This window comes from Chamaea fasciata, unplaced genomic scaffold (assembly GCF_029207755.1).
Source record: "Chamaea fasciata isolate MVZ Bird 193981 ecotype frontalis unplaced genomic scaffold, bChaFas1.0.hap1 SCAF_18, whole genome shotgun sequence".
Lineage (NCBI taxonomy): Eukaryota > Metazoa > Chordata > Aves > Passeriformes > Sylviidae > Chamaea > Chamaea fasciata.
Genome location: NW_027094103.1, coordinates 7,648,938 through 7,667,964, shown reverse-complemented (window position 1 = coordinate 7,667,964; position 19,027 = coordinate 7,648,938). Strand labels below are relative to the sequence as shown.

At 43.6% G+C, this 19,027-nt stretch overlaps 1 long non-coding RNA gene across 2 annotated transcripts; it reads right to left on the bottom strand.

The window, feature by feature from the left end:
• Positions 1-1,062: 1,062 nt before the first annotated feature.
• LOC136298902 (uncharacterized) lies at positions 1,063-18,519 on the bottom strand. Of its 2 annotated transcripts, XR_010723406.1 has the most exons (5): positions 18,444-18,519; positions 18,185-18,224; positions 17,754-17,873; positions 17,197-17,305; positions 1,063-2,081 (listed from the first exon to the last, which is right to left on the bottom strand). It is a non-coding gene; the product is annotated as an uncharacterized lncRNA (long non-coding RNA). The 2 variants fall into 2 exon arrangements; XR_010723407.1 differs by lacking the exon at positions 18,185-18,224 and having other exon boundaries at positions 18,444-18,516.
• Between the last annotated feature and the right edge of the window lie 508 nt (positions 18,520-19,027).

Here is a 19,027-nt window from a genome sequence, read left to right as displayed (position 1 = left end):
AGCTGACCCTGGACTGCTTTGGGAACACACACACAGAGAAAATGGCTGCCCTCCAACTTCACAGTTAAACATGTTTCCCTCCTCCTTGCCTTCTAATTGATATCCCAAATCCAAAACCTTGAGCTTGTCTTTAAACATGAGCATAATCTCAGGCTCAGACAACTGATCCTCCAGCAGGAGCACAGAGACAGGCAGTAATCAGCCCCAGCAGTGAACCAGAGTCATGAAGAAGTCATGGAAATGGCATTTCACAGTATTGACTGTCAGGTTTTGTGATCTGTGATTCCATGGAGTGCTTTGTTTTGTCCAGCCATCTAAGTTTCAAAAGTCAAATTGAAGTTTTCTTCTAGCCAGAAAGGTGTGAGTGCACATAAGTACAACTGCAGTTTAAGTCACGTAATTCAACAGTATCATTACAACAAGATGATAATGGGACAACCCAGCACCCTATTAATTCAAGTCACAGTGGTAGGGTAGTTTAAAAACAAATATGAAAATATTACTGAAAATACGAGTACTTCTAAAATGTTACCCAACACTAGAAGCTTCAAAATATTGATAACAGCATTTGAAGAATCCTCTTTCAGCAAGAAGTTGACAGTTTTAAAGGTTTTGAAAGTTTTTTTCCCCTCCTACTTTTGCTTTCAAGCTATCCATGATGCAGCCCAGCGTCACAGTGGCACTGAGTCAAGGGGATTGAATCCTCTGTTACTTTAAGCCTGAAGATTCTTAACACTTTCAGCCTTATCCTTATTCAGCTATGGGAAGGGAAATAATCTGTCTTGGATTTTACTCCACATTTCAAAATCCCAAAACCATCCAAACAAGAACTGCTTGTGTACAGGGCAAAGTCTTTGTTTTGACTGGCACCCAGAAGGAATTATGACATACTATCATCAAAGCAAACTGCAGATTATGGGGTAAGCAAAACGAGGTCTCGGTTTTCTGAGTTCTCATCATACAAATATTTCTGTAATTAAACAGGTAAAATATGTAGGCATTAAAACCTTGGAACCAATGTAGTGAATCGATTTTTAAAAGTTAACTACCATCCACACAGAAGACATTTCCTGAGCATATGAAAAGCATATGCAAGTTTATTATCTATATGCTTTTAAATAGCATTCTGTCAGGTTTTGTGGATATGTACACACATAACAGAAGTATTTAACACATCCACATCGTGGCCACACATGTGCACAAATACACTGCTCTGCAGAGGAAGAATGCACTTCCTCTGCATAGTTCTGCATAGGAACTACTGATCTGTTATAAATTTCATCTTAGCATAAAGATTCATCTTGGTGCCTTGGAAAGAGGCATAGTTTTGAACCCGCAAAAAGTTTGAGCACCAAGTTAGCACTAGAACCTTGACATTGCATAGAAATCTTTGGCTGGTTTCTTGAAAGATGTTTCTTCAGGAACAGAAAAGAAAAAAAAGATGTCATGGCTTTGTAATTATTAAACATAGACATTAGGGGTTGGAATTTGAAATATTTCTGTAAGCTCATAAAAAACTTGGAAGATGCAACAAACTAATTTGAACTGGATAACACAAAACAAATATTGGGCACACACCAAAAGAGAGTCTTCCTGAAAGTTATCACCTCTCCCCACAGCACATCACCATCTTGGCAAGATGAATAGAGCAGCCTGACACTGTCACAGTATCTCCAAATGAATAACATAACAGGTAAAGACAAAGAGTAAAGATTTTTAGCCAAAATGCAAATAAGAAATTCTCTATTTTCAAAAGTCTGGTTTTCATCAACTTTGACCTCAATCAGTTTCTTACCTCTCAAACATTTGCTTTTCATAATTCCACTCTTCTAACAAAGCTCTTCCAAAGTCCTCTAATCGATGTGTATTTGTAAAGCCACACAGGTCCTTTGTTGGAGCTTCTATTCTAAATTGGGAACTTTAATTTTCAGAGAAGCCGATTCCTCAGTGCTACGGAAGCATCAAGATGAAGGTTCAGCGAACCCAGGGTCAGTAAGTCACACATTTCTTTTGACTAGTATTTGTTCTTGACAAGCAGGCTGCTCACAAATCCCTTTTGCAAGTTTAAGGCTCTGTGTAGCCTGCGGAGACAAAATTAGAATATAAACATCTACTCACTAGAGAAAACAAGGGAGTTATTGTCACTGTAAAGAAGGAGACATCTAAACCGTACCCCCTCTGCATTAATTCCATTATTGTGCACAGGCAAGATGACAGTTATACCACCAAGTAAACTGCAGTTATCTAGTCAAATGATCATTTAATGTTCTTTATTTTACTTTTTCTAAGGAAAATTGATTTCTTGCTATTTATGTTCTGGGTATTTCATTGTGCTGTGATTATAAACCAGGCTGAATGCATTTCCACCGACTCCCTGCAAAGTGTGTTTTACAGCCCTTCCTGTTTGCACAACGCAAGATGTCTTTTTTAATTGCCAGTCTGTTTTTTTAAGTAGGATGCATGCTTGTTTGTTTACTCAGGAGCTCTGAGAGAGCCAGGCTGGACTCCAGTCTTCCAACAGGCTGCTGTGAGATATAGGAGGAAATATCCCCAATAACGATGTCTGCTATGCAAATGACAAAACCACCCACAGCCCATTAAACTTCATCAAGGCTTTGCAGATCTCTGAAATTCAACTGGTGAGGACAATTCCTGGGGTGGGTTCTGGGTCACCGCTGTCACTTGTATCCCATCAGGTGTTCTCTTCCGTTCTGCTGGGGGGGTTTCCAGCCTGAGTGGACAGTGCAGAACAGCACAGCTGGGGCTGGCTGAGGCTGGGCAGCAGGAGCACCAGGACTGAACCCACATCACCAGAGCCTTTCTCCCACACACCCAATTAGCCCCTTAGCTCTGCCCTGCCCTGCCAGTGCACAGAAATAACGTGAAATGGCAGTTCAGGGAGTGCTGGAGCAACTGGTGTTTGAACTGATGGAACAGCAAGGCATGGCCAAGCTCTGCTGCCAGTGTGAGCCAGGTTTATCAGGGAATTCACTCAAATTATCTCATCTTTGAGGGAATTAGGTGATCCCTTACTTGAGAATGTACAAACTTTCCACCTCTCATCTGGTTAGTTTACCCACACCCAGGCTGAGAGCCTTTGAAGGACAGACACTTAGGATCGGGTTCTGAAACACGTTCAACATCCTGTGAATATTTTTTTTTTAATCCTCCCCACATCTTAGTATGTAAAACCTTATTGCTGTGGAAATAAAGGCGTTGAAAATCAATCAGGGACCTTTGCAAGCTATAAAAAACCTAACGTAGCATCACAGGTTTACCACCAGCACTTAAAAAGAAGCGCTCTACAGAACTGTGTGGGAGATATTCCCCATGACAAGAGGATTTTGATGGGCATACACAGTATTTTGCATAATCCAGCAACTATTTACCTAGAAAACCACAGCCACCTTCACAAATACATAGCTCTATAAATACTATTTTACTGCTGCCCAGGTCATCTTCAGCATCCCCCAGACAACCCTGAAACGCTCAGGAAAAGGGAGACTTTGGCAACTGAGAAGTTGACAGGCACACACAAACACACACCCCGTAACCCCAGCCACAAGACACTTTCTTGGCTGCCCATACAGAAAATTCATGAAAACTACAGTGAATAGCATGGAACAGAGGTCAGCAAAAATACAAGAGTCACTCCATCAGCATGAGTGTCAGCCCTTTGCTGACTGCAAAAAGCAAGCTCACCACAGCCTAACGGGGACAAATCTACATCTGAAAGAAACAAAAGCGAATAAACTCACCTTAATCCAGTCTTGCAAACCCTGTTCTCCTAAACTCCCTGCTGCCCAGGCTGGGGAGCGCTGTGACAGCTTGGCAGGACACATTTAATCAGCAGCATGACCTGACCTGCTGTGCAGGGAGAGCCCTTTGTGCCCACATTCCAGCCCTGACCTGTGCTGCGGCATTGCTGGGGCTTCCTCTGCTGTTACTGCACAGTGATGCCCAGAGCACCCCTCTGCGAGCACAGCACAGAGCCAGCTGACTCCAAACACCCCCAGCTCTCCTCTTTGGGTTAGACACAAGCTCACCAGCACCCTCAGTAATGCCTTCCAAATTCCCAGCCATGCCTTTTTAATGGATCCTGCCTAAAACAACCACTGCTCCTCGAAGCAGGCTCTTTGCTGGCTGAGATGTACTTCCCCAAATTCTCAAAGGCAAGGAGCTGAAGAGGGGGCTTGTCTGCACCAGACAAGCACATTAAGCTCTGCATGAGTCTGTGCATGCACTCTATTTCTGCAGACAAGTCATTAGCTGAGCTATTTCCCAGTCAGATTAGGAAGGAAAATCCCAGAATTAAAAAGTTGAACTTGCAGGGCCTGATGCTCTGCTGGATTGGATAATTCTAGCGAAAATTCCAGATAAAGCGAGTGTAAGACAGTGTTACCTGAGAACCAACCTCATTGAAATCACCAGGATTGTCCTTTTAAAGGATCATCTCAGTCAGTGTCCATGCAAGTGAAGCTGTTCCTAAGAGAGGTCCGATTGCAAGTAGGAACTACAGGGAGTTGTGAGAAAACAATTCTGCCAGGCTTTGAGGATAAATCCTCACATCTCTTGGTCACAGCTCCACTTCTCCCAGGTTTGTGAGGAAGCTCACAGTGCTGATGGTACTGAGCTCATGTAAGTGTCAGTTATTTTGGAATCTCTCCAGAGAGAAATATTTTGACAGTCATATTCTGTTCATTATTCTTCCAAGAGAGGAAACACGCACATCGTTATCAAAAGGAGTACAGTCAGCCCACCATGCTCTTGCCTGACTGGCTCACTTATCTTGATAAATGCTGGCTAAGATCAGGACTTAGTGCCATTAGATGTGTCTAAAACATGAAGCTGTCATTACTGTGTCAGCACCAAGGATTGTTTCCAACCGTGATAATGGCGGGGCCACGTTTTGAACAAAGACAGATTTGAGCCTGCAATGGCCTGCCACACCAGCTGGTTCCCATTACTGCACCGAGACCTTTTGCTCATGATTATGAGCTTCACCATTTCTTTCTTTTTAATTGGAAACCAGAAATATCCTCCCCATCTATGACTCATATTGGGCCTAGCAAACGGTTACCTCATGGTTAGGGGCTGGCAGGGCTGGAGCCTGCAACAGTTCAAAGATCTGTTTGATGCAAAGCCTTGAAGAGCAGCGGGTTAGGAGCTCCAGACTGCAACCAGCTCTGCTGCACAGATCCCGCATCCTGATCCTCCCACACTGCCAAAGCTCCAGCAGCATGGACACGGAGCTGGTGACACACAGTGCTGATGAGAGAACACATCTCTGGAACACCTTTCTGACACTGGCCAGCACTAAGGTGAGCAGTTTCATACCAACAGTGAGATGGGAAGAACTCAATTTATTCCAACCTGACTCAGCCCAACGTTTTAGCAAAATGCTTAAGTAATTCCCTGTCCAGTAAAGCACTTAAGTACGTGATTTAATTTATAAAGGTAAATGTTTATGTGCTTTGGACTGTTGAACAGGCAGCCATTACACCAACTGCTATGTATGTACATATAATTATATATAGACAACTGTTGTTAAAAATATATCCATAGCTAGTTTTAATCTCAGGTTTAAGGGATTCTCAGTGGGTTTGTAGAAAATACATAGCCCTCCAAACAAACATAATTACATACATCATTCAGTTGCTTTCCATTTTCCTAGCAGAGATCTGTCCCTGCAAGGCAGCAGCCTGTGCTTTATTCCCCTAAGCCAGCACCTGAAGCTGTGTCATGTTCCTGTTCCCACCAGACTGAGTGCAGAAGATTCCACATGAATATCTATATATAAATATAGATTTAAGACTTGCTGCTTGAAAATGTGCAATGTCAAGTGTCCCACTGAGTTTTACTGAGTTGGCTGTGGCAATATCTGCTACCCGGTGCAGCATGATCATTTTAGACTTTAATCCTGCCTAATCCTGTTCTACAGGGTTTCATATTCCCTCCCATCCTCTTTGCCTGACAGTTTTGGCACCTATACCACACACATTACATTACTTATATTGAAAATTAAGATCATCTGGGTGTCTTAGGGTAAGGACTTTTGCTGACCACAGGGTTTATCAGAGACCCAAAACCCAGCACCTCGTGTTCTCACCTTGGAGTTCTGTCCAATCTCAGCTCAAACCATTTAAATTCGGTTGCGCTGAGAGCTCCCCACATTTTGCTCAGTTTACACTTCAGTTGGTGGCATCTCCTATTTACAGTACATTGTAATGCAAATAGTTTGCAGCTATTCAGCATAACAAAACTGTGATTTCAGAAGAAGCAGAAATCATGTGCCTCTTCCTTTGATTTTTCCCCTCCCCGATGGCAAAGCAACCATCCCTAAAATAAAACCAGTTAGGAAAAAAAAAGTAATTAATTTCCTAGTAAATAGACACAGCATTAGAAGCAATTTGTTGAATCGTCACTGGAGCTGCAGGGTCAACATCAGGTGGAATTTTGGCCCTTGTTCAGTTAGGAACTGCCAGTTTTGGAGCAGGCACTGGGCATCCTCCCCCACGGAGGAAGGGAAGTGCTCTTTAGGTGCCCAGACACCACAGAGGCCACAACCTCGTTGCCATTCTTCAACAGCCAAGTTTCACGTTTTAAAATATTTTGCTTCCATAAAGAAGGTAATAATGCCTCCTGAAATGAGAGAGATGAACCCACAACGAGCACAAGACTTGACTTAAAGGGGAGAGACAGCAAAATGGTCTTGTAAACAATTTAGAGTGGAGACACTGTGCTGCACACTACTAATGCTCCAGTCCTAGAAAAATGACAGGGTTCCTGAAAACAGCTGTGGGCACTGCAATGTGAAAATGAACGTCAGAGACTGCAAGGGCATCATGTCAAAAGGTAGATATGTATCTTAGAGCTGTCTTCAGGGCAAGTATAATTCAGCAAACCAAAGAGAAAGAAAATAACCTTGCTCAGAATATGGCAACTCATGATCCCAAGTGGGCAGTAGTAAGAAAGGAAATTGTTATTTACTACCTCCACAATGCCTGACAGGCCCTCATTTGAGGTAAAACACAAAGGGGTCTTACGGACCAAGCAGAAAGTTTTAAATGGAAAGCACCTGAGTCTGTATTCAGTGAGAGCTTCCAAAGCCACAGGAGTGCCAGCCCAAGGTTTTAGGGCAAAACTTTCAATAGCCTGTAAGACAAACAGTTTGCAACCTCCTCAGCTGAAGGACAGTAAGATCTGGTACTTCTCTTCTTTAGACTCTGAAAACTAAGGTGTTTCAGGGCCTTTTCATTAAGTTCAAAGCATTCAAGGGATTCACTGATAGCAAGCACATAGATAAGAATCTCACACCTCATCTTCGGAGGGAACCCCAGAGGAGAGGAAGGATGGCCCACAGCCTTTGCTGCTAGCTGGGATGGGGAAGTCAGAGGTCATTTCCCTGGTCTGATACCAGCTACAAGCCATGCTTCCTCCTTCTGCTTGGGCACCTCATCTGTGCACTCAGAGAGACTGGGCTAACACCGATCCTTCACCTTCCACACTGCTGGTAATGAGCTACTGCAAACTTCCCAGTGCCACAGAGGCCTCAAACGAGAAGTGATACAATACATGATGGGTCAGGACAGAATGGATTTTACCACTAAAGCAGCTGTGGATATCCCAGGCAGAGGTTGAATGCAGTTAACATGCTCCAAAATAATTCTACTATCATATGTTGTCACAATTCAACAACTAAAAAATACAGATATAGATTTTTATGCCTTGAACTTTCTTCTTTTGTCAAAGCACTTTTGCTGAGAATTTTGGAAGGTTGCTACACTACTTTTACTTTGTTCGAGTGTCCCTGATGACAACCATATCCTAGAGTGTATTAGAGTTTAAAAATATAGCAGCAAGATAAGCAGTGGCTGGAAGATAGAGGAATTCAGAACTTTGAGAGTCAGAAGAAAAGCTATTTCTAATCTCTGCTGAAAATATAAGACAAAGTGGATAAGGCAGGCAAGCATGAGGAGGCTGCTACAAACAGGAGAGGCTGGAAAGGAGGAAGGGAGGGGGAGCTTCTCACACCAGCAAGTGAGTTTGATAGCAAGATGAGAGAGAGAGGTCACAACAAGACAAGTAGAGCAAGCAAGGAGAGCTCCACAGAGATACAGCCCAGAAGACAGGTCAGGGCAAGTCTGTGTCTACGGTTTGCTTTGTTCTTATTTTTGGCTTTCCACATACTTTCAAAAGGAGAGGTTATCAGATAAGATTTGATGGGACACCATTAAGACAGAAGGTTTTTCCAGCTCTATTGTGTGCATGACATTCCTTCCCCTCTGGTCTCCAGAGAGTTCGTACATCTGGGGATGTAATCTGCAAAGCACAAACACAGGACTGCACAGCGATGCTGCCTTTGCTGAGGAATTTGATCAAAGGTGCAATTTAAAGTGGGTGTTTAATGGCCTCGTGGTGTTTCTTTACCCTGGGATTGTACAGCCCAGCCCGTAACATACCCCTTTGTGCTACCAACAGGTGCTGGGACGTGTGCCAATGTCCTTGTCTCACAGAAAGCTTCTGCCTTTTCCTGATGGACTCCCCCATGCTAAAGGAATTCTAGACCTTCACTGCTGTAAGGCAGGAGATTCAGCTACCTCAGCTAAAGAAAATAATTGGTACCAGATGTTGATTTCCTGAGGGTTAAATCTACAAGAATATAATACATTGGAAGGGGGGAAAAAAAAAAAAAAGTGTGTTTTATAGCAATGCCCTGGGAATTGAGGAGAGATGGAAACGGAAAGGCTGGTTTCCACTGCAGCAGTCAGAAGTGCCATATTTCTAAAGGTCAGAAGATTCTGCATAATCAACATAGGAAAAAAATACTGGTGTGGAACACTTGGCAAAAAGAATCAGTAACCATAGAGGTGTATAACAGTGTCACCAGTGGTGCTGCCAAGGTGAAAGAGGACCTGATGCTGTTAGCTTGCTGAATACACACTAAGATGCCAGCAGATGAGAAGGGGGCTGAGGTGGGAGGAAACTATCATTCTAAGATTTCAACTGCTCTTTTACAGGAACCTACCAATTCCTCTCTTCTCTGTGCTTTCTTTCCATTCACCTTCACACTGCAGAATCTCCAACAATTCCATTCTCAAAGCATTTTCCATCTTGCCCACCTCAAGCACTAAATTCTGTCAATTTATACCTTGCATCAAAGTTACTTTAGACAGCTTTAGTTTTAAAGAAACTCCAGACCTCCCAGGGCCATGTGGACTCAGACAGATGGCAGTGGAACACTGCTCAGCACTCCCTTTCTTGCAGAACTTCTCTAAGTGACACACACAGGATATCAACATTGCCCAGCACAGATACTGCTCCTAACAACCCACCCTCAAGCCACTGGGTTTTATCCCTCCCAGCAGTAGCCAGAGGCCACAGGAGAAAGGAGAAGCTATGCCACAGCAAAATGTAGGGGCTATGGGAAGACAACAGGCACATGGCAGAGACGCATAAAGATGCCAGAGGTAGAGGGAAACGGCAACAGGGATATCAGGAAGATGGGAGAGATGAGGATATCACAAAGCAAAAATGAAAAAGGTCTGCCAAGATTGCTGCAGTGGAGGAGCACACTGGACTGGACAAACCCCCATTGCTCATACAAACACTCCTTGTTTGCCATTTAATATTCAGTGCTATTTTATAGCAGCAGGATGTCCCTGACTCTTCCCCTGCTCTGGAATGTAAATAGCAGCTGTCTGTGCTGGTGGTGCAGAGCCCTGCCACGGGCGTGCTCTGCCCGTGCCACCAGCACGGCCTCGCAGGAGGCAGCAGAAAGCCCGGCTTGTTAATCTTGACAGGGCTTAGGAGAGAGATCAGATTTGAGCAGTTCAGCATCAACAAGACTTGGATAATTCTAGACATGCAGAGGAGAGCTCTAAGTACCTCAGGAACCCTCTTGGTGGTGATACTCAGCTGCTTACTGAAGTCGGCGGGAGCAGTCAGGATTATCCTTTAGGATAGAGGTGCCTGAATTCTTCCTAAAGGTCCTCCTTAGGCATCCATTCCTCCCTGTAATTCTGGCACTACAAAACAAAACAAATCACTGTTCCTTGTCTTCCCTATCCATGGAGCACTGATCAAAAACACCTGACTCTCCAAATAAATCCAGGCATCCTGGAACCTCATTTGCCCTTTGCAGCCTTGCAGCTGATTTTGGTACAGCAAGGTGATAAAAAAATCACGGAACTGTGTAGGTTGGAAAAGACCTTTAAGACCATCGAGTCCAACAGTTAAACAGAAGAGAAATAACAGATAAATAGATAAGAAGATAAATAACCTTCAGCAATAGGTAAGAGTGCAAGGAACAAGAAACTACAGCAGGAAATCACGAAACCGAAATACAAAAACAGTAACAAAGACTGATCTACTTCTGTCCTAGTGAAGCAACTCACATTACTGCTCTGCCCCTGGGATTGCCTTTGGGTTCCCATCAAATTGACCACAGCCACACAATTGAGGTTTTGAGGGCTACTCATAATTTTTCCCTTTTTACTGTAACTTGGCGCCAAGAATCCCTCACAGGAAGCCTTTCTAATATCCTCTCTCTTTTACTAATTATAAAGGAGTAGAAATATTAAGATCCCCTTGCAAGGAACCTGAGGATTCCTGCAGAGCTTGTTTCAATGTAAATCTCCTTAGTAACAAAGGAAATGGAGGGGGGAAGAGAAGGAGCCTGCACAGGATTTGCAGCCTGCTTTTCTAGGGGTGTTTGCTGCCACGCTGTTCCAGAGATGATTCAGCCTCTCCCCGTCAGCACCCCTCACTGCTCCTAACTTCTGGCAAGGATCACCCAAGAGGAATGTGGGTCTTTTTTTCAAAGTTCTCAATGAGGTATCAGCTGCTCTTTAAAGAGATTATGGTGGGAGCATTCCAAGCACATTGACTCCACCGTGCAGCCAGCCTTGTGATTAAATGGCTCAGCAAAGGTGGTTTCCAAGGATAAACTGTGCCAGGGATGACAACATTTCCTCACCAAGGGGGGGGGGGTGGTGGGAGAATCTAATAAAAAATAAGGATAGAGAGAAACTGCTCTAGCTCTACAGCTATTATTAGTGTCTCGGAGCATTGTCACTGCTTTGCCTGTGCTGTCAGATGTCACTTTGCATCAGTTCTGGGCAATGCTCAGAAGAAAAATGGTGGAACTCATTGAATTCTGCAATGCATGACTGGGCTCCGCAGCAGGGCCGCACAGAGGGTTAAGCGACCTCTTAATGCTGGTGGGAGCACTGCTCAACAAGTTCAAGTGGGCTCTCCAATAATTTATGCAAACACCTTTTTGCATAGACTGGCAATTTATAGTAATTTATCCCTTCTCTCCAGCTGCTCTCACAAAGCATAAAACAGGTACTCAAAAATGAGTTCCAGCACTCTGTCCTACTGTGCCCTGCAGCTGCTCCCTGCTGAACTGGCAATCCAAATGAGGGGGAAAAGACAACTGAGGCAAGGAAACGGCTGGCATATAATGGACACTTGGGCACACGTGCTTGGAACGCAAGTCTGGGACATGGGCAACATACGAAACGCAGCAGCACAGCTAAATCCCTCCATCCACCCTCTCTGGAAATTTGCTTTTCCATATTCATTCCACTTTTTGGAGGATCACCTTTTTCATCCTCATTTGTTTTTCAGGGGCAGCTTCTCCGCATAAAGCTGAGCAACTTTGCCTCAGCGAGGAACTCTACCCTCAGCAGATGCTGACTCGAATTCTTTCTGCTTTGAAGGAAGCACGTTATGAACATCCTCTGCCCTCTCAGGAGGAGCCCAGAATCAGAACACGCTTTTTTCCCTGCTCAGGATGACCGAATGGCTGAGTTCATCCTGCTGATCACGTGGCAGTTCACTTTGAACTCCGTGTACAAGCGAAGTTAATCGGAGCTGACGTGAGACCTACACACATCCTACAGCATCCACATTACATCCTTTTAAACGCCTGCCTTTGCTCTGAACTGAAAGTCACAGCCACCAAGAAGAAAGAAACGTATCTAAGTTTTCCTTCTGATCTTAGTTACCTGCCAACACAGTCTGTCTGCTCCAGCAGAACACAGGATTGGTTAACGGCCAGCTAAACACGAGTTAAAACTGCAGCTTGGGGATGGGGAGAGGGGAAAAAATAAAGAAACAATCCACAGGTGTTAGTGATTTATCAAAACGGGCTAAAATCACACCTTAACGCCCAAGCTGTAGACAGATCCTGTATTCTTGAGGTGAATTTTGGGAAGCTAATTTAAGTTCTCCTTTCAAAACATCTATTAGCAATTCGTCACACTTGATGTGACTGGGAGCAATGTCATGCTGACGGCTGCAAGATTTCAGCCAGACTTGTAGATCAGAGGACCTGATGGATTGCACTTCTAAGTACCAGCACAGCTCTGAAGCTCAAATTGACTGTCTGGCAGTATTCTTTCTGTCCTGCTGCATCGGAAAGCTTCATTTTAAGGAAAACCTTCCACAGTTTTGACTACAGTGTCCAAACCTCAGAGCATTGAGGAAAAATGGATTTTTATTTTCTGCAGACAACAAAAGACAGCTGTGTATACACACAGGCTGTGATGTAACGTTAGGAAAATCAGAGAGAGACTGAAGGCATCTTTGTATGCAGACACACACCTGATTCCCTGGGAGAAGGGACTGCATGAATTCTCCATGGTCATCCTGGAGAGGGAAGACAGCTCTGACAGTTGTTTGATGAGACAGATCCCACAGCTCCCATTTCATCAAGGGCCCTGTCCCCTCCATCTGCTGGGCTCTGCTCCACTACAAGTTTATTATTGGCCATGTACTGCTACCTTGAGAGTCAAAAGATCCACTAAGTATCTTTTTTTTTTTTCCTGGCTAGACCAAATCAAGAATAACCCCAAAACTAGAAGAGAAGGAAATAAAAAAACCTCATGCACAAATATTTGAGCTGTTAAGTACCACTGGGGAACCCTTAGATTAGAAAGCACAAACAGAATTTAATGATCATCCAAAGGTGCAAGTGTGGAAGCATAGGAATTCCAACTCGGGGATGAATTCTTTGAGAGCTGCGGTCCTTTGTTTCCAAGGTCTGAATCTTTATTATCTATTTTAGCAGCCATGCTACTGGTGATGCTTTTCCCCTTCCCCCACGAAAAAGAAAAAGTAACGTCTACTTTAATTTGTTTTCCCTAAGCTGCTGCCTTTGAGCTTTTCGGAGTGACACAGAAGCCTAAGCAAAATTTCACTGACTCCAAAATCTCTTCCTTTAGTTTAATCAGAGTTAAAGCTTGAGCAACAAGCACACAAAGGCTACCCCAAGTGCAAAAAAATAAAAGGGTGAAGAAGTACATCAAGTGCATCAGAAGTCTGCCAGGCAGAAAGCAAATGGCTAAATTTATAGAGGTGGCTCCTGCTAACAGAAGAGCTGCTCAGCCCCAGCTATTTCATTACTATTGCACTAAAGGATCCTAGGGACGTTCTTTTTGAGGTGTAGGCAATTCAGAAAGCTGAAACAGCACTGTAATTTGGCCTATGAAAAATGAGTAGGTGTTCACAGTTCATTTCCCAACAGAGAAAGTCATGCACATCACAGAAACCATCATCATGCACAGAACTAATAGCTGCCCTGCTCAGCAGGCACACCCATGCACATCACGGCAGCCTTGCAGCGCCCCAGCTCTCACCACATAAGAACAAGAGACTTTGGCTGGCAACACTGCCAGCAAAGCACCTTTTTTTCCCCTGATCTACAGACAGGTGAAAAAATACAGCGGTGCTGTAAGTAAGTAAACACGAACAACCAACACTAGACTGCTGAAACCACAAAACAAATTGAAAACTGTGAAACATTCCCAGAGAAATCCCCTGTTCCCAGCTGAACTGGAATAAAAACACACAGAGAGTCATGAACATGAAGAGAAAAACTCAGGGAGGTGGGGGAGAGGATGCAAAGCTAACAAATGTTGGATAAACGGAATAAAACCTGCTGCTCCTTATCAGAATGAGTAACGTCAGCTGTGGTCAGAGGGCAGTGGCTGGACAGGACATGGTATTTTTCACATTCCTGTTGTAGGCAAAGAAGAGGGCAAGGCTTAGGAACAACAGAGCACCAGCTCTTGGGATTCCAACAGTCAGCTATGAGCCTACACAGGGACTCTGCCTTAAACCCATGCAAAGCCTTAGAAAACCTCCGAGACCCCCCTAAAAGACCATTAGACTGATTTCTGCTTGGATATTGCCAAAATAAACCAAAGTCAAAATTAGACGTGGCTGAGTCCAATTTCATCTTGATTAGTATTTACATAAGGCACAGGGAAACAGGAGAGGAGCACATAAATAATGTACTGTTTGTTGCAGGCCTCTCAGGAGGAGAGTTCTCAGCTCTGGTATTGATCTGCATGCACACACCAGCTCCCTGTGCACAAACCCCAAATCTGCTCTCTATGCACAGAAGTAAACTTCCAGAAGCTGAGTAACGCAGGTTGGGGTGCAGAGTCAGGCTTTACTACACCGTAGGGTCACACAGCTGCATTCCACAGCCTCTAATGGAAAAACATGAGGAGCTCCCAGGTCTGGTTAGTTTAGAAGACTTTCTCCATTTCCTTCACTTCTTTCCTTCTGGTGGACTTCCCATTTATGACAGCAGTTCCAGGAAATGCAAACGTGGGAGAGGCTGATGGTTGAATTTTTCCTCCTGTTACAGTACCACTGCTTATCCACCCAGTCTTAATATAAGTTGGGGGGACTCCACAACAAAATTATTACCTGGGAATGACTCAGTACCACCAGTTTCTAAGGCAGCTGCACAATGTGGTATTACTCAACAGCCACAAGCTGTTGGTGCCACCTGTGAGAATGAAGTGAGGACAGTTTCTCTTCCCTATTCTCATTCTTTTCATGTTGGAAGGAGTGGTTAACTTCATGCCCAGTCCATGTGGGTAAAGGCAGAGGGCATCTGGACACTTCTTTACTATACCTTGGTGAACATTGATAGGAAAAGGATTCCAATACTTTCTTTGAAGAGCATTTTCCACTTCTACTTATCCTACCCTGAACTTGTGGGTTTTTAAAATGACACCACAATCCCCTACCACACTGCTCCCCAAAGCACCAGATGTATCTGATTCTGGTTTGCAAGGTCCTGGGAAGCACCTGCACACATTCAAACCAGAGTGATAGAAAATGGCCATGTAGCAGAGCAACGATTAGATCCCACCATATGTTGGAAGCTACAGGGTTCCTCTGCAGGTTTACAGCCCTAAAGCTGGAAGCTTAGAGCCCTTAGTTTTAAGTACAGTAGCTAAGGGTGTTACTACTGGCAAGAGGCATCTAAAGTGTCCAACACAGCAACTATCCCCTGGTAAGACACTCACAGTGAGCCAGCAAGAGAGGTAACTCAAAGATTCAGCATCACTATTTTCCTGATGCATCAACGTCTCATAAGTTTGCAGCAAATGAATGTCATCCTCGAGCATACTGTTAGGAAAGATTGCTTAAAACTAATTAGCTCAGTAACAATGGCCTGTCATTATGCTACTAAGTCACCAGCACGAGCACATAAGTTACAGTGACAGCTCAGGGTATAAAATAAGTGCCTTTATATCGAAATTTGCAAAGTGCTTAGCAGTCAAATGCCAATCTATTCACTTCTGGTAATATTGCATAGTTTCCTCTTAATAGACTGCTCCAAACTCCCCCACAAAGATATGACTTATTTTACTACAGAGAGGTCTTTCTACTGCATACACTGTCCATGCACAAATATAGAAAGCTTTTTAAAGTGCATTTATTTCCACAGTGTTGATTCATTCCACATCGAGATGAACGTGAGATTCAGAACATGACTTTAGAAAAAGCTGAAGGTAATGGAACAAAAACTCTCTCTTGGGTGACTTAGCCAGGGATGCACGATAAACTGGAGGTAAGGACCGGATTTTGAGGGGCAAGAACATCAGCAGTTCCCACATGCAGCACTTTACAAGATTTCCCCAGTAGAGAAGAAAATAGTTATTGCTATAATTATTTCATAGTTCCAGTCAGCTGCATTCAGTTGCACTGTTATATTCCAATGGCAGGAAAATGGAATACAGTAAACTATAAATATCTGTCAGAATTCCTTTGAAAGGACAACAGTTAATTGCATAGCTTGATCTCCTGCCGTGCAGAGCTTGCATTTCAGGTTAGAAAGGTACAGATTGTTATTGATTTAATTCTCTTGAAACATGTGTGGTATAAAACTGTTCAAAAGACTTATGGGGGAGAAATATATGCTTCCAAAGGAAGTCCTACAGCACAAGACTGTGGCAGGCTACTTTCTTGTAAAATGCTTTCTGAAATTCAATACATTCCCTTCCAAAGGCCCTCACAGCCCCCTCAATAAACTGAGGCTCCTTACTTCATTTGCAGAAGTGAAATTAAATCAGTGAATCAGATGAAGGACAACAAAAGATTAGCAATAGTATGAGGTACATGCAAAAATTCTCTGTGTTAAGAATAATTCAGCCCTTATTACACACTCACTCTAACAGAGCCATTCCCATCTTTTCCTGTTTCCCTTTCATCTAACTTCCAGTTCTACCTTTCTCTTTGCAAAACGATTCCAGGCAGTCAAGCCAATCTTTTTGACAATTACATTCTTCTGTCTCTTAATCCACTTCTGATTTGGCTCGTGCAAAGTTGGTCTGGTGACCCAAAGGCATCAGGACACACAACTGTGCAGTAATTAGTTAAGCCTCATCCATTCCGGGAATAAATTTCCCATCATAGCCATGGACAGCAGTGAAGGTGAAGCCCTGTTTAACACTTGTCCAGCTCATCTACTTGCCACGAACAGTAACTTGACCCAGTGTAAATCATGTATCATCGTGATTTTGCCAGCCTCCCTCAGCGCTTAGCCTGCTGCTGCTACACAGAGAGCCAAAATCCCACTGCAGGGAAGCCTTTATTAACAAGTTATACAGCTACTAGTAAATAGCTCACTCCCAGATTCTGTAATTAAGATGACACAACTTCCTGATGATTGCTTTAAAGAGACAAAATATTAGTGGAAGAAATGCTGCAGAAATGTTTCAGCACCTGTTTATCACGACCATGTGTTAAGCTCCATTTGCACACCCTGCCAGCCTTTATTAGGAGAGGTCTGCAAGTTGTAGACTGCCAAATATACCTTCTCTGAATCAGTTCTTACTAGCTCTCCCCTCACTTTCCAGGCTTAGAACACAAAACCATACTTACAGTCTTAATCTTCAGGTCTCCCAAGGTGGGTGGGTGAGGGTTCTTTGTTGTTCATTCGTGAATTTCAAATATTTTTTTCTTTGTAGCATTAGCTGATTAATAATATGCGCTGAGGGATTAAAATGAAACTCATTGCTTTAGCAAATTTAAGAGTAAATTGAGCACAACCTACAAGACACTTGGAAACAAAAGCAACTGCTACCTGAGGAAAACGTCTAACACTTCCAGCAGTTTTACCTAATAAAACTGAAAAGATTGTCACTTTTATTCACCCCTAAACACCCTGCACTGCAACACACCAAGTGGTGAGGACAGCGGTCATGCACTCACAGCATTCTAAAGGCAAGCAAAAGAATCATTAAATAGATGACTGAGCCCAACAGGATTTAAGCATCCCTAGCCAAGCAAGACACAGCATTAGCTGACCATCACTGCTCTGCAGGGCTTGACAGCAGACACGGTGCTCTGGCTTTTCCCAGGTGAGGCAAGAGGAGCTCAGAGCCCCCCAAAGCCTCCCCACACCATGCAAATCCCAGGCGCCCCAGCACTAAACTTACCCACACCCAGAGGATTCCACACTTGCCAGCCCAGGGAGATCAGACAGGCAGAAAATACAGACCCAGCTGTGAGAGGGGTGGGGAAAGTTTTGCTGAGATGAAGTAGGTAGGAAAGAATCTCTGGAAGAGAAGAAAAAAAAAATTGGAGAGATACTTAAGATAACAGGCAGGATGCAAATAAGGAATTCTTCCAACAGATTTTTACCACACAGGATCACAGGAAGAGTTTGGGCTCACTGCTGCCTAGGTGAGGAATACAACCTACTAAAAAGACATTACAGGAGAGGAACACTGGGCTTTTGTCTCTCGAGCTCCACGTCTGTGGTTTAAAGCAAGGATAAAGATAATAACATCCTGTCCTGAAACAATTTCAGGAGCTAAATAGAGTCTATACAGTCAAGTAAAATTAAACTATTGTTATTAACTCTCACCTTCTTGCACCCATGATATCAGATGAAAAAGACAGTTTCTCTAAAGAAGGAAAAAAAGCATCCTAAGAACCACCATTCACACTGCCTTTACCTATAATAGCATAAACCCTCAATATCTGACTATAACAGATAGACTTAAACTCCTTCTTTCCTATTAAAAGCCCCTCTCCTTTGCCCACGCAGAACAGGGGCAGGCAGTTCCTCCCTCCCACCCTGGCTGCGAGGTGAACTGGGACAGAAGCCCCCGCTCCTCACACACCTGCCTGGCAGGAAGGCTGAGTGCCCCAGAGCGGCTGGGCTGGGCTAGGCAAGGCAGAGGGGCTGCACCTTCCACCCCCTCCTTTTATGACTCCTCTGACCAGCAAAATCACCCCATGTCAGCATATGGAAGCAATTAGTCAATGAGGGGAGGGTCATTTCCAGCTCTCTGAGCATTGATTGCAAGCTCACAGTTTCTCCCAAAGGCAAAAAAAAAAAAAAAAAAAAAAAGTGTACTTGAACCCTTAGAGCAGATAGGCTGAAGCTGATTTATTGGGGTGATTTAGATCTGTTTAAACAAATTTAATTTTGAATACAATTTTATATCAATTAACAGAGTCTCACAAGTGTAGCCATTAAGGAATCTCTTTCCAAAACCAAAGCCAAATATTCAAGATTTATGAGACTGACTTGCCATATTGGAAGTAACTAATTATTCGTAATGATTCTTTGTACTCTGACAGTGATTATGTATTTTCAGTGCAAATGACCATGATGAAGCAAGTGATAAAGGCAGCCGATGTTTGTGAAACGGATACCAAGCAGTTAAGGCCTGATTGTTTTGGCAAACTATTGTCGTAGCAG